Source organism: Balaenoptera ricei, chromosome 10 (genome assembly GCF_028023285.1).
Source record: "Balaenoptera ricei isolate mBalRic1 chromosome 10, mBalRic1.hap2, whole genome shotgun sequence".
In the NCBI taxonomy this organism is placed as follows: domain Eukaryota; kingdom Metazoa; phylum Chordata; class Mammalia; order Artiodactyla; family Balaenopteridae; genus Balaenoptera; species Balaenoptera ricei.
In genome coordinates, this window is record NC_082648.1 from 5,885,940 (window position 1) to 5,902,031 (window position 16,092).

At 51.5% G+C, this 16,092-nt stretch overlaps 1 long non-coding RNA gene across 1 annotated transcript in view; it reads right to left on the reverse strand.

Annotated features, from left to right (window-relative positions):
- LOC132372924 (uncharacterized) overlaps positions 1-16,092 on the reverse strand; it is a 37,839-nt gene that overhangs the window by 16,271 nt on the left and 5,476 nt on the right. The window contains exon 2 of the long non-coding RNA XR_009505286.1: positions 1,269-1,442. This is a non-coding gene — a long non-coding RNA (uncharacterized LOC132372924). The remainder of the gene's footprint in view (positions 1-1,268; positions 1,443-16,092) is intronic.

Below are 16,092 nucleotides of genomic sequence, written 5' to 3' on the forward strand. Positions count from 1 at the left end.
GGTAACTACAGCAACAATCTCGTGGAACTGTTGACAAGATTAGTGCGTAAAGCCCTTAAGTCAGAAAATTTTCGCTGTGCTGTTGATCTGTTGTGTGGCCGGGACCTAAGGACATCTGGGCGCACGGCTGCCCGTCATGGGGAGAGCTGAGTGGCCAGAGGCCTCCACCACGAAGAGGGTCACGTCCTCTTGAGGAGGATGGAGTCCAGGGGAAGGGGAGGAAGGCAGGTCTGGGAGACCTCCCGTAAGTGACCACACTCAGGGGCCTCCTTGGAATGCGGGAAGTACAGGGTGTTGCGTCCACTACACAGGCTACAGACGCATCCTGCTCTCTGTTCATGACCCAGAGCACAATGGCCGGAAGAGCCACTCGGGGCCCAGGCCCAGCAAAACAGACAGCGTCTGCGCCTCCCCTCGGAGTCCCCACCTCTCGCAGGACCGCCGGCTGCACCACCCCGCAAGGAAACCGCAGGGAACCTGGGCCTCCAGCGCCCTCACCAGCCAGGCCGCAGCAAGGCCACCTCAGACTGGCCAGGCCAGCAGGGCCCTGAGCCCACCCCTCGGAACGTATGGAGCACAGCTGTTCGTGGGCAGCCCTGGGGGGCACCTGCTGTCCAGACAGGTGGGCAGAGGCCTGTGCTGGGCCAGCTGGGGCGCGAGTCCTGCCGCTGCCGCACGGCCTTGAGCAATCTCTAACCCCTCAGTGCCTCAGCTTCCTGCCCCGTCCCGGGGAGAACAGGCCTGTCTGCAAAACCTCACACCCTGGGACTTCCCTGGCGGTCCAGTGGTTACCACTTCGCCTTCCAATGCAGAGGGTGTGGGTTTGATCCCTGGTCGGGGAGCTAATATCCCACATGCCTCACGGCCAAAAAAACCAAAACATAAAACAGAAGCAATATTGTAACAAATTCAATAAAGACTTTAAAAACGGTCCACATCAAAAAAAAAAAAAAAAAAAAAAACCCTCACACCCCAGGAATCAAAGAACCCAGGTGGATAGAGGGGCAGAGGGCCCTCCAGCCTCCCAGCTTTCTCACACCCCAGGCCGCCCTGCGGCTCCGCAGCTCCACACAGCAAGCAGCAAGGGCGCTGGGGGGCCCCGTGTGCTCTTCAACATAGAACCTGCTGATCCCCGCAGGTGAGGGTTGGCCCCATTTGAATGATGTGGAAACTGAGGCCCGGGGGCTGAAGTGACCTCAAGTCACCCATCAGGTCAGTGACAGAGCTGGTCCTGGGGCCAGAATCCTCCTCTGGTGCCTCTTCCTCACCTCAGAGCAAAGAGGCTTCACTGCTGTCCTCAGCTGAGTCGGCACACCAGATTCTTGAGTCTTCGCCTGGCCTGGGCTTGACGCTTCATCTCTGTGACCTCCTGGTCTTCATCTACCGTATGGGGAGTATAAGCACGAAGAACATCCAATTTCTTTGAGGGATTCTGGCAGTCTCTGTGGGACAGACAAAACAAACAAAAAAACCACCTCAGTTTCTGCCCTCGAGGAGCGTAAAATATAACAACAATAACTAAAGTTTGAAAATCGCCCTACAGTCTGCCTTTCCTTTTCTCACTTTTCCTTCAAAGCAGGCAGGTGTAGTTAGTGCTGTTTTACAAACGCGGGCTCGAGATGGAAGGGGTAGCCTAAGTGGAGAATTGAGATGTTCTGACTGAATCCCATTGTACTTTCTACCTGAGGCACCATCGCCAAAAGAACTAGAATGTAAGACAAAATTTGATGATGACCGTTGTTTCATGTAGGACTCTCTCAGCCGCAAGTGACAAAAAAAAAAAAAAGGGGGGGGGGGGGAGGAGGAACAAAAACAGAATAGTGAATAGGAGCTCACTTAACTGAAAGGTCCAGGGTCAGGCTGGGCTGCCTTTCAGTGCAGCCTGCCTGGGACCTCAAAGACCTGATTTCTCTCCATTTCTCAGCAGCTGTCTTCCTCAGGCCACATGTGATAACAAATGGAGACTGTGGTTCCAGGGTTTGTGCATCCAGGTTCAAGCTCATCAGGGAGGAACCCCTACCTCTCCCCCAGAAACCATAGCTGAAGTCTCACTGGCTCTGGGTGGAGCCCAGATCCCTCCCCAAACTCATCACTGTGGCTTTGGTGATCCACCGTGGCTTTGCCCAATGAGGCTGAATTATGGAGCTGGATCAACCACACCCAAAGCAAAGGGGCAGAGAGAGGGTGGGGAGGGAGAGAGTCTTAAAGGAAATTTGAGATACCGGAGGATAAATACCCCAACTTCGGTCTCCTCCTGCCCTCCAAACAGATGGTCCAGGAGGCCGGGTGAAGCAGTGTACAAGGTCAGAGCAGGTTAGAGAGGGTTGGCAGAGGGAGGCAAACAGAAAATAACCAGCACACCAGGATGAGGCCTAGATTCACACCCGCCCGCCACTCTCAGGAGCAAGCCTGAGTTCTCAGCCTGGAGTAGCAGGTGCTCCGGCCACACTTTCTCCCTCCGACCTCGGTCCCCTCTCTCACCACCCCGACGCCCAAGCCCCTTACCCCAGACCGACATAGCCCTTCCCCAACTTCCCGCCTTGCCAGCTGCTACTCCCTCTGCTTGTAATATACTCTCTCCCTTCCCCACCCCCTCCCTTTCTTTACATGTCGAACTCCTATTCATCCTTCAAGGCCTTTTTCTGATGGCACCTCCTCCATGCAGACTGCACCAAGTCCCACACTCAGAGTATCTCCTCTGTCCCCACAGCATCCCTACACAGAGCCCATCAGAGCAGCTGTGGCCTTGTCCTGGGACCGTTTACCTGTCTGTCTCCCTGTCCAGCTGTGAGCTCCCTGGGGCTGGGGATTGAGTCTACTCAGCTCTCCGTCCTTGGCTCAATTGCACAGTCAGGCACAGAGTTGGCCCATAAATATTCACTGAATATATGAATAAAAGAGGAGAAGACTTCTGTGTCCTTCTCATCCCCCCCTGCCTTTTTCTGGTCCCACAACAGAGAAGCAGTGCGGGCAGGAGTAAAGAGCAAGAGGAACACGTGCCCCAGTAGCCCCTCGCACTTTCCTCTCCCAATCCAGTTTCAGGCTCTGCCTTACATAACACGGGAAGCCTTTCTCCTTGGCCCTTCTATTGCTGGGAAGTCCTATAGGTGTGAGTTGTGTGGACCTGAGGAAAAGGTGTTATCCACCAGGCCCTCTACCCTGTCCCCAGAGCCCCAGGGCTACCCGGGCTGCCTCAGCAGGACTTTCTCCAGAGCACAGCCCCTCACGGGAGAGGTCCGCACCAGCTGGCACGATCACGAGGGGTGCCCTGCTGCCCCTGCTTATGAAGCACCTACATTTGTCAAAGCCTCTCTGACCAGCCCAAGGGGACAAAATTCCTTCCTTCCTCCTTCACTCACACAGCCATTCATCTACAGACAGGGTGTCACGCACTGAGAGCACTGAGGACACGGCAGCGAATGAACACAAAGGACCTACAGTCTAGAGGGGGCGACAGATACTGAACCGGAAACAATCTGTGTGATGAGACCCGAAAGAGGGGAGAAGGGGAGGGGGAAACAAGACAACAGCTGAAGAAAGCCAGAAGCAGAAGGGTCCGAACAGGCAGCTCCTCCTCCCCTTCCAGCCTGAACTCCAGAAATCAAGGGACCAGGAGACAAGCATCAGTGGGCAGGAGAGGCTCTGCATTCGTTTCCCCGGGGGCATCACAGAGGACCACAGGCTGGGGGCTGAAACACCGGGGATGCGTCCCCTCACTTTCTGGGGGCCAGCAGTCTGAGATGGAGATGCGAGCGGGTCGGCGCCTTCTGATGGGCAGAGTGGGAGGGCGGTTGAGCGGGTCCTTGTTTTGTTGACCCTTAGCCCCGCTGTACTCCTGACAGGGCCACTTCCCTAGCACGTTTCCGGGCCTGGCTGACTCACCGGACAGGAAGGGAAGGGCTGCAAGGGCTGGCGGCCGACCAGGGACCCCTCATCTCTGGCCACGCCCAGCACAGCCTCCTGGCGAGCCCACACACACCAGCCCTCCCCTCTCTGCGTGTCCTGCCTCTGCTAGCAGGTGGCCACTCAGCACTCTTGGGTAGGGGGATGCCACATGGGCCGGGCAGCTCTCCCTCCCTGGATGGTCCCTTATCCAGGGGCCCAGCTGCCCTGAGAGGCTTCCGCTACAAGTCACTCATCCATCCACACATACTGAGCCCTCGCTTCCCTTTCAACAAATAAGTATCAGCACCCACCGTGGACACCATCTAGGCCCTGGAGATACAGCAGCAAACGTAAGGACTAGACACGGCCCCCCGTGAAGTTCACATTCAAGTGGATGGAGACAAAGACCAGAAAAATCAACATATACCATGTCAGCTGGTGATCAAGTCAACAGAGGGAGCAAAGCAGGGGAGAGGACAGGGACGCATGCAGTGGGCAGGGCTGTGCCATACGTCCAGCCAAGAAGCCACCTCCGATAAGGGTCCTATGGGGCAAGGCCCAAAGAAGGAAGGATCCTGGGGGAGAGGGGTCCGGCTGAAGGAACAGCAGGGGCCCAGGTCAGAGGTGCAGTGTGCCTATCAGTTTCAAGAAACATCCTAGGGACTTCCCTGGTGGCACGGTGGTTAAGAATCCGCCTGTCGCTCTTTTAAAGTGTGCATGGGGCTTCCCTGGTGGCGCAGTGGTTGAGAATCTGCCTGCCAATGCAGGGGACACGGGTTCGAGCCCTGGTCTGGGAAGATCCCACATGCCACGGAGCAACTAGGCCCGTGAGCCACAACTACCGAGCCTGCGCGTCTGGAGCCTGTGCTCCGCAACAAGAGAGGCCGCGATAGTGAGAGGCCCGCGCACCGCGATGAAGAGTGGCCCCCGCTTGCCGCAACTAGAGAAAGCCCTCGCACAGAAACAAAGACCCAACACAGCCAAAAAAATAAATAATAAATAAATAATAAATAAATTTAAAAAACAAAAGTGTGCATGGATATGTATTACAGGGGGGAAAGGTGGGGAAATGTATAGTCATACACAGGGGGAAGAAGAAGGGAACCTGCATGTCCCCTTGTTGGCTATATACTGTAGGAATACATGCCACTCAGTCTTTGTTGGTTCTGAAGCTTCCTGAAGTGTGCTGACATTTGGGCTGCACAGAGACCCTCACCTTCACTTTCACCTCCTCTTCTAGAATTGCTTTGCTCTATTTTTGTATATATAAATATGTTATGATGATTATTAATAATGTTAATGATATTGCTGCAAATGGTGCCATATACAAGGTTTGGCTTCTTGGAACATTTATAAACCCCAACCAATACCTGTCACCTCTTATGTTGCTTTCAAGTCCTTCCATTTTAAGTAACTTCTTTTTATCTTACAAGTCTGCCTGATTGACCTTTGAACTTATCCACCACTAAAAGCTGTGCCCGGTTCTCTGGGTCAAGCTGGATGGTGATGAGTAGCAACACACACTTCTCCTCGCTCCCTCCTGAAATTTGCTTAAAGCTGAGATAAGTAAGGATTCTGACACTAGTGCATTGTTCCTGGAGCTAAAGTCATTCTATGGATGTTTGCTTATTAGTTTCAGGACCCAAAACAACACAAGTCCCTCCTCCTTGATAGCTCCTTCATATCTCAATCCTGCAGTCCTTACTCAGGCAAACTGTGCACTGCCAGAGGGGCCCTGGGCTCTGCCACACACCCAAAGGAGCTCTTCTCAGTGTATTTCTAAATGGCCTTACACCTGGTAGAAGAAACTGAAGGGTTCCTCCAATGCAGTTGCAGTCTGCAATCTGCTGAGTCAGGGTTCTCATTTGTGTCCAAGTTGGCCTGATATGGACTGCATCTGGTTTACATATAGATGGGTCCTGCTGGGGTATGCGCACGGACATGTGAGTGTGCATATGTATGCCCTCTGTGAGAGAGAGAGATACATATTTACATATATATATAAAAATATATATTCACACATCTCTATATATTTTAATGTATTGCACATCTATGTTTAAAATATATATGAAAGAACTCTAAAAAAAAAAAAAAAGAACCCATCTGCCAATGCAGGCCACATGGGTTCGAGCCCTGGTCCAGGAAGATCCCACATGCCGCGGAGCAACTGAGCCCGTGCGCCACAGCTACTGAGCCTGAGCTCTAGAGCCCGCAAGCCACAACTAATGAAGCCCGCGTGCTGCAACTACTGAAGCCCGCGCGCCACAACTACTGAAGCCCGCATGCCTAGAGCCTGTGCTCCGCAACAAGAGAAGCCACCGCAATGAGAAGCCCGTGCACTGCAACGAAGAGTAGCCCCCGCTCACCGCAACCAGAGAAAGCCCGCGCACAGCAACGAAGACCCAATGCAGCCAAAAATAAATAAATAAATTGGTTTTTTTTTTAAAAAGAAACATCCTAGAGTCCAGGGTGTGTGTGTTGGGGAGGGTGAGTGGGGACCAGATGCACCGTTAAGGTGTGGGCATCATATCACAAGCCCTGAGGAATTGGGGTTTAACCCTGAGGAACTGGAGATTTTAAAAGTTGAGAACAAAATGTCCCATGTCCTCAAGGAGCTTCCCGTCTAGAATCAGAAGTGGAACAATCGCCAGCAGGGGCTATGTTGACAGTGGGATTCCTGCTAAAGGTTCTTGGAACGCCGCCTCAAGACAGAAGAGTGTTCTCTGCCAGCCCCAGGGAGACACCGCCTGTCTCCGTTTAGAAGCCTGCTGTTCTGCGTCAGGGTCGGCTTTCGACTCTTTGTCCCCAAAGCGGGTGCTTGCTTGTTTGTTCATCATAAATTTAAATTGAGGGGGAAAGTGTCGTAATCTCTCGGTTAACCACTTTGCCTCAGAGAACTGAGCTGATCCAGCCACGGCCAACCCCGGGCCGTGGAAAGCAGAACACAGTCCATGCACGCGTGTGTGAGGCGGGGCGTGCATCAACACACTGCTGCCTTCCTTTGTCCCTTCCAGCTTTGGGGTTTTCCTGGGACTGCTCCTCTCTTCTGGAGGGAGGGGCAGGGGGCGGGTACAGGAGATGCGGAAGGAGTTGGGAGGCACACTGGAGACGTTTTGTGGCAGAAACAGATTGTGTACAAGCAAACGGGGCCACTAGAGAGAGAAATAGGAGCAGGGCCCATGTAAATGGAGTGACCGAGGGCATTCCTGTGGTTCTAAGGATTTGGGAAAACAACTTGCAGATGTGGACAAGTTCACGCAGGGAGGGGTACAGTGTGATGGACCAGGGCCAGAACTAAAAATAAGGCGGTGTTTCTATGCCCAGCGGAGGCGTTAGCATCTGTGGGACTGTGGCAGAGGAGAGGGGAGTTTCAGCGCCCCCAGGCACAGTGAGGCCAGAGAAGGGGGTGGGGGGATTGGCCAGGCCTCCGTCTCAGCAGTGAGAGAGGATGACGCTTCCCGCAAAGAGGAGACCTCTCTCCTCTTCCCAGCTGGGAAGCCGAAGCCCAGAGAAGGCAGAAGTCGGGCAGGGAAGGACTGAGGCAACGGCTGTCCGGCAGCAGAAGAAAGACTCCAGGCAGTTACCGCTGGCCGGCCCTGGAGGCTGGCCCATCCCTGCCAGAGTAGCAGAGAGGGGTGGGGCCGCCTCCAAACCTCCTCCCCAGGGAGCAGTTAAGGAGTCCAGGAGTGGTCTGGAGTGGAGGGAAGGGACACAGCACTTACTGGGTGTTCACTAGATGGGGGTGTTTTCCATAGGGTCCCACAATGATCCTGAAAGGTGGGTATTTCGTTCCTTTTTTATGGATTATGAAAACAGGATTCTGGATTTCCCTGGTGGTCCAGTGGTTAAGACTCCGTGCTGCCACTGCAGGGAGGGAGGGAGGGAGGAAGAAAGGAAGGAAGGAAGGAAGAAAAAAAAAGAAAGAAAGAAAGGAAGAAAGAAAGAAAGGAAGGAAGGAAGAAAGAAAGAAAGAAAGGAAGGAAAAAAGGAAGAAGGGAAGGAAGGAAGGAAGAAAAATAGAAAGGAAGGAAGAAAGGAAGGAAGGAAAGGAAGGAAGGAAGGAAGGAAGAAAACAGGGTTCAAAAAAGACTCACAGACTCACGTAATCCCAAGGCCACCCAGCATGTCAGTGGCAGAGCTGAGACTGGACCCAACGGCTCTGCCCCCCAAGCCTGCACTCCTTCTGCCACCTGTCACTCATCTAAAAGGCAGAAAGGGAAGCAGACCCTTTCCAGGTGGCCCCAGAGGGCAGAACAGGGACAGGGGTCACAGGTGGGGAGGAAACCTTTGTAATAACCAGAACTACCCGACAGTAAGTGGCTGGCCTCAGGAAGTGGCAAGCTCATGCAAAACCTGGCTGCTGGGGACCGTGAGAGGGATCCAGGAGGTTCCCATCACTCTCAGGGTCTGTGCCATGTGGAAGCAGCATGGCAGCCTGCCCTGCCTGGGTCTGACATTGCCCTTGACCTGCCCTTGGTGTGGGAAGGAGGGAATCTTGAGTTTGGGAAGAAGAGAACCGTCTCTGGAAGCTGCCTGCTAATGGATCAATCATTCAAGCAGTTTGTGACCCTAATATCCAGCACCAAGCCGTCGGAACAGAGCCCGGCCCTCCGGCTGCTGAGCACCTTCTAGGGAAATAGGGCTCCCACACAAAGGGAAACAAGCACACCGGACCCAGGCAAGAGAGGGTGTTTGCTGCAGAAACAAGGGCTAATTTATGTGCCGCCTCCCAGGTTTATAAGGAGTCAAAAGACAGGACAATGGGACCTGGAGAACCCAGGGAAAGCGCCTTGTACTAATAATTATAGTGTTAATAGTGTTATTCACAGCTGTCTTTTTTTTTTTTTTTTTTGAGCATTTACTATGTGCCAGACACTGTGCTGAATGTTTTGGATGCATTGTAGGATTTAATCCTCAGGGCACCCCCGTGAGACAGGTGCTTTTATCGCCTTTTTACAGACAAGGAGACAGGCCCAGAGAAGGGATGTAACTCGCCCAAAATTGCACAGCGAACGTGGCAGAGCTGGGACTCAAGCCCGGATCTGTCAGACTCCAGATGCCGAGTACAAGTGAGGAGCTGGTGCTTCTGCCATCTCTGCCTTGACACAGAAATAGCTCCAAGATAGAGTGTAATTGTTTCCTATTGCTACTTAACAAATCATCACAAACCTAAACACACATGTTTATATAACATTTGTGTAGGTCAGAAGTGCTAGCTAAAATCAAGGTGTCAGCAGGACTGCCTTCCCTTCTGGAGGCTCCAGGGGAGAATTCACTTCTTTGCCTTTTCCAGCTTCAGGAGGCCATACTCAACCCTCAGTATGTGGCCCCTTCCTTCGGCTTCAAAGCCAGCTTTGCCATGTCTCTCTGACCTTTACTCACTTCTTCCCCTGACCACAGCCAGCGAAGACTCTGATTTTAAAGATCCACATGACTAGACTGGGTCCACCTGGATAATTCAGGATCACCCCCCCATCTCAAAGTTCCTTTTACCATGTAAAGTAACACATTCACAGGCTCCAGGGATTAGGGTGTGGACATTTTAGGGGCCATTATTCTGCCTAGCACTTATAATAAAGTGGGGAAAAAGCAAATGCACCAGTAGCAAGGTACTTAAAAAGGGAGGGAGGGAGGAGTGAGTAATTATATGTATTAGTATTTGCATAAAGGATACATAAAACCAGCATTGGTTATTGGAGGAGAACCAGGCTGATGGGGGACAAGGCTGGATGGTGATATTTTGTGTTATTACAGAAGTGTTCAGGGCTTCCCTGGTGGCGCAGTGGTTGGGAGTCTGCCTGCCGATGCAGGGGACACGGGTTCAAGCCCTGGTCTGGGAAGATCCCACATGCTGCAGAGCAACTAGGCCCGTGTGCCACAGTTACTGAGCCTGCACGTCTGGAGCCTGTGCTCCACAACAGGAGAGGCTGCAATAGTGAAGAGGCCCGCGCACCGCGATGAAGAGTGGCCCCCGCTCGCCGCAACTGGAGAAGGCCCTGGCACAGAAACAAAGACCCAACACAGCCAAAAATAAATATAAAAATAAATAAATAAAAGATTAATAAAAAAAAAAACCTATTAAAAAAAGAAGTGTTCAAACACACACAAAACTAGAGTCTAGAATAGTCTAGTGAATCCTTCTACCCGTCACCCAGCATCAACAGTTACCACCGTTTTGCCTTCTAGTTTCATTTATCTCCCCACCTTTTGGGAAAGGACTGAAAATGTATAGCAAATCCCACACATCGTATCACTCTAGCTTTAAAAACTTCAGTATGTAGCTCTAAGAGACAGGGAGTTTTCAGAAGTATACCACAACTCCATCATCACACCTAATAAACTTTAAAAATAGTTTCTTACTATCATCTAATACTTAGTTTATATTTAAATTTCCCTAATTGCCTACAAACTTTTTTTTTTTTTTAATAATTGATTCGTTTGAATCAGGACCCAGACAAGGCCCTCATGCTGTACTGGGTTGAGGTGAGTCCTAAATTTCTCTCAATCTATAACAATTTCCAGGAGATACACTCTTCCCTCTCTACACTTTTATATCTTAATTTCTCAATCATGTAAATGAATGATCTACACAGAAGTTAAATTCGGGAGACAATACAAATCTAATGCTGCGTGGAGAGTTAAAGGATGGGGGTGAAGAAGAGCATCCCAAGCAGGGGACTCAGGAGCAGAGAGGATGGGGGGGGAGGGGGGAGGGGGGCCCTGCCGAAGCCCCCGGAGGTGGGTGGAGTCAGGGATCCCAGGGGTCCAACATTCTGGGGGGTTTCCTGGTCTGCTTGGCAGAGGTAGGTGGAAGGGTTGCAGGGACACCAGCGACAGCCTAGGCTGCAGCATCCTAAGGAAAGTCCCCAAAGGGGACTTTATAAATAAATAAATAAAAGGATGATGCAACCTTATCTAAATGTGCAGCCTGCCGAGAAACCACAGGAAACCCACTACCCACCAAACCGAGCCTAGTGTTACACCAAAGCACCCCCAGACCGGACAGCGGAAGAACACAGAGGCGGATAATCACAAAGGACAGAGGAGCCGCTGAAACTCCCAGAGGTGAGAGACCTGAGCTCTGTGCCAGCTCTGCCTTCAGCCGTCTGCAGGGCCCTGTGAAGGTCACCTGCAGATGCAGCACCTTGAGTAACCATGGCTGGGAGAGCGGGGAGTGAACAATAGTATGCACCAGCATGTGCCTGGATTTGCATAAAGAAGGTTACATAAAAACCAAATGAGAGTGGGACTTCCCTGGTGGCGCAGTGGCTAAGAATCCGCCTGCCAATGCAGGGGACACAGTTTCGAGCCCTGGTCCGGGAAGATCCCACATGCCGCAGAGCAACTAAGCCCATGTGTCACAACTACTGAGCCTGTGCTCTAGAGCCCACGAGCCACAACTACTGAGCCCACGCACCACAACTATGGAAGCCCGCGTGCCTAGAGCCTGCGCTCCGCGACAAGAGAAGCCACCGCAATGAGAAGCCCATGCACTGCAACGAAGAGTAGCCCCACTTGCGGCAACTAGAGAAAGCCTGCACGCAGCAACGAAGGCCCAACACAGCCAAAAATAAATAAATAAATTTATCAAAAAAAACCCAAAAAAAACAAATGAGAGTCAAAGAGATCCTGAGTACGGAAGGAGCAGTGGAAATTCTCCCCACCTAATATTGCAAACAGCCAGATCCCAAAGCCCCACTCCTACCACCACTCCCCATATTATCCGTGACTGAAAGAGGGGTTGCTGCAGGATGAATAGGAGTTTGCTGGGAATAGGAAATTTACTGTAGGCGAAGAGAATGACAGAGTCAAAGGAAGAGAGGCGGGAATGAGCCCAGGGCGTTCAGAGAATTAAAACGAATTCAAAGTGCTAAATCAATGTGGGATCTCGGATTGGACTCTGGGACAGGAAGAAGACATTAGTGGAAAAACAGGTGAAATCTGAATAACATCTGCAGTTTAGTTAATAGTACTGTACTTAGTTTTGACAAATAAACCACGTTTTTTTTCAGATGTTGACATTGGGGGGAAGCTGTACTATCTTTGCAACTTTTCTGTAAACCTAAAATTATTCCAAAATAGAAGAGTTAGTAAGAAAGAGAGAGAAGGAAAAAAGACAAAAAGAAGAGCAGTGTAAAATGGCTAAAGCATATAAGATGCCAGAAGGGGGGAACGCGTGATGGGAATCGGCAGAGGCCGGCTTACCGGGGCTTCCTGTGCCCCACCACGGGGTCCAGACTCCATCTCTCTGCAGGCAGCACTCCACAGCGATGTCCCCTCCTTCTGAACCCTTCCCACAGGCCCCAGGGGGACACCAGCCACAGTTTCTTACCTTCATGTTCACCTTAACTATATTTCACCTGCCCATATGTGCCTGAACACACACACACAAAGATCCCAGGTCTGCTACACACACACACACACACACAGAGCTCATCTAGGAGGGGCCCTGTGTCCAGCCTCTAATCCCCCTTAGGAATCTAGAACCATCACCCAGAACAGAGGTCAGCAGCCATCCCCATTCCCCGTGGCGGAGGACAAGCAGTCATCCTCCCGGCTCCGCAGCTGTGAAAAGGGAGGCTCAGAAGGACAGCCTCCAGCAAAGGCAGGACCAAGACGCAAACTCTCCACCTGTCTCCGGCCCCTAAGACTCAGACGCTCAGCTTGCTGGGGGCACCTTCAAGATGGCACAACCCCTCGGGGGTCACCTGCAGTCCCTTCACCCACCTCCACAACCAAAGGACAAGAAAGACAGAGAGAGCACCAATGTTAACACAGCCACTTACGCCGTGCAGAGGTAGTTCAGCACCCGGGTCCTGGAGCCAGATCACCTGGGCTCAAATCCCGGCTCCGCTGCTTCCTAGCAAGGGAATTCATGCGGCCTCCATTTCCCCATGTGTGAAATGGACATAGTAAGACTCTCAACCTCAGAGGGCCGTTTGAGGATTAAACGGGTTTACGCATAGCAGTTGTGCCCATCCAAGTGTCCGTTCCTTGGGCTTATTTTTTCATCTAGTGTCTGCAGAGTACCTACTGTGGGTACTACAGGAGCTGATCATCTATTGGGGGACATTTCTTTAAAAAGATGCATGAAACATGAAATTACTGGGAATTCCCTGGCAGTCCAGTGGTTAGGACTCCATGCTGCCACTGCAGGGGGCACGGGTTCGATCCCTGGTCAGGGAACTAAGATCCGCATGCCTCGCGGCTCAGCCAAAAAAAAAACACACACACATGAAATTACCATCCAGGACAACGTCTGATCAGAGTCTAGTGGGTGATTCAGAAAGAAATTGCAACAGGAGCGCTGAGAGGGAGGGCCAGTGCAGACTGGGATGATCGAGGATTCGGGAAAGGCAGGGGCTGAGCTGGCCTCAAAGATGGGGGCTGCTTATGGGGGAGAAGAGAAAAGGATGGGCCAGGGACTGGGGCAGAGGGAAGAGGAGCTGGGAACCCAGCCATAGGTGTGGGTGTGCATGCAGTGTCCCAAGAGAGGGAACAGAATTGTAAATACTATAGGTTATGACGAGAGAGCAGAGGGCCTTTATGATGAGCTTAGAATTAGGACATGAGCCTTTCATACATTCAGAAAGTATTTACTGTGCACCTGCTGTGTGTCGGGTACTGCTCAAGGCCCTTGGGATACTTCTGAGAACAAGACGGTCACAGTCTCTGCTCTAGAGGAGTTTACATTCCCGCGGAAGGAGGCAGATTATAAACAACACACATACTAAGAAAATTCTTTCCTCTGTTAGAAGGTGATAAGTGTGATGGCAAACAATTCAGCAGTAAGTGGAGCCCGAGAGGTTTTCGAGCAGGAAAAATGAGCGAAGCAAAGCTTTAGGAGTTACGGCATAAAGATGATATTAAATATGAGTTACTTACAACTCTTCCTCGCCCCCCCACCCAATCTTCTACGGTGGACAGATCCTGAGAAATATGATTTGTTTTGCTGCGCTGGGGTAGTGGGAAGCGGAGGATCAGACTGGAAATGCCGAGTGAGGGCTCCGCGTGAAGCGGAGGGCGAGGGCCGGAGGCTGGCAGGGGCTGGGCAGGGGTGCAGGAGACCAGGCAGGCGTGGCTGCACAGGATGGAAGTTTGAAGAAAGATCCGAAAAGCGTTTTGAGAACGGTGTTCTCTGGCGTGCAAGCTGTCACCCCTCGTCCAGTTCTCCGTGAGACCTTCATAAACTCCACACTCTGCGTGGGTGGTCTCCACATGGACGATGCGTGTGATCAACGCGCTGAAAAGAGGTTATGGTGGGAGTAGGGTGGCCCAAGGCAGCCCACGCCCAGTGACATGGCAAGGCAGTCGGTCCAGTGACGTGTGCAGACTGGATGAACGAATGACAGGAACGCGGGTAGGAGGATGGGACAGGTGTTTGGACTGAGGAAGGGCTTCGAGGACGTGGCCCCATCTTGGGTGGAGCGGGAGGAAAGGAAGCTGAGCGATCAGCACAGAGCTGGGCTCAGAAGCCCTGAGGTCTGCTCTTTCCTCTAAATCCCTCTCTCTTGGGTGGGGAGGGATAAATTAGGAGGTTGGGATTAACATATACACACTACTGGGCTTCCCTGGTGGCGCAGTGGTTGAGAATCCACCTGCCAATGCAGGGGACACGGGTTCGAGCCCTGGTCTGGGAAGATCCCACATGCCGCGGAGCAGCTGGGCCCGTGCGTCACAACTGCTGAGCCTGCGCTCTGGAGCCCGCGAGCCACAACTACTGAGCCCATGCGCCACAACTACTGAAGCCTGCGTGCCCTAGTGCCCGTGCTCCGCAACAAGAGAAGCCACCACAATGAGAAGCCCGCGCACCGCAACGAAGAGTAGCCCCTGCTCGCCAAAAGCCCACGTGCAGCAACCAAGACCCAATGTAGCCGAAAATAAATTAAATAAGATAAAATAATTTTTAAAAAAAGCCCACATGCAGCAACCAAGACCCAATGCAGCCAAAAATAAGTTAAATAAAATAAAATAATTTTAAAAAACAAACAAAAAAAACATATACATACTACTATATATAAAACAGATAACCAACAAGGATCTACTGTAGAGCACAGGGAACTCTACTCAATATTTTGTAATAACCTATATGGGAAACTAACACAACATTGTAAATCAACTATATTTCAATTAAGAAATAAATAAATAAATAAAAGTAACTTCCTTGAAAAAGATAAAAAATTTTAAAAAGACACCAACAATTCAATAAAACCCTGTCATTTGAACAGAGAAAAAAATAAGAAACAAAATAAATCCCTCTCTCCTGCCTTAGGCTTGCTTCTTCGTTTTTAAATTGGACGGCCTCGGTGGCACCTCCTACCAGTGACGGGAACAGTACAAGGAGGCAGGAACCACATTCAGTGAGCAGGGGTGGGACCGCAGGAGCAGAGGAATCACAGGGGAGAGGAGGGTTCGGGGCTGACTGCGGGGTGTGCGCAAGGAGAAGGGAAGTCGGCTTCTCGTGTAGGGAGGCCCTTGGAGATTAGGAAGTCTGATCTTGATGTTTATATTGAGATATCTATTAGTATCCTATTGATTCTGTGACAAATTACCACAAATTTAGTGGCTTAAAATAAGCACACATTGGGCTTCCCTGGTGGCGCAGTGGTTGAGAATCTGCCTGCCAATGCAGGGGACACAGGTTCGAGCCCTGGTCTGGGAAGATCCCACATAACGCGGAGTGACTAGGCCCGTGAGCCACAACTACTGAGCCTGCGCGTCTGGAGCCTGTGCTCCGCAACAAGAGAGGCCACGATAGTGAGAGGCCCGCGCATCGCGATGAGGAGTGGCCCCCACTTGCCACAACTAGAGAAAGCCCTCGCACAGAAACGAAGACCCAACACAGCCAAAAATAAATAATAAGTAAATAATAAAAATTAAAAAAAAAAAAAAAAGCACACATGACTTTACAATTCTGCAGGTCAGAAGCCCAAAATGAGTCGGCACGATGACATTTGCTCCCTCTGGCAGCTCTAGGGGAGAATCTGCTTCCTTGCCGTTTCCAGCCTCTGGAGCTGCCTGCATTCCTTGGCTTGCGGCCCTGCGTCCCTCCCATCTCGGCCTCTACCTCCACGTCTCCCTCTCTGGCTCTGACGCTCCTGCCTCTTCTTCTAAGGACTCGTGGGATTACACTGGGCCCATGAGTACATGCCACGATAGCCTCCCCATCTCAAGAGCGTAACATGATCACACGTGCAAAATCCCTTT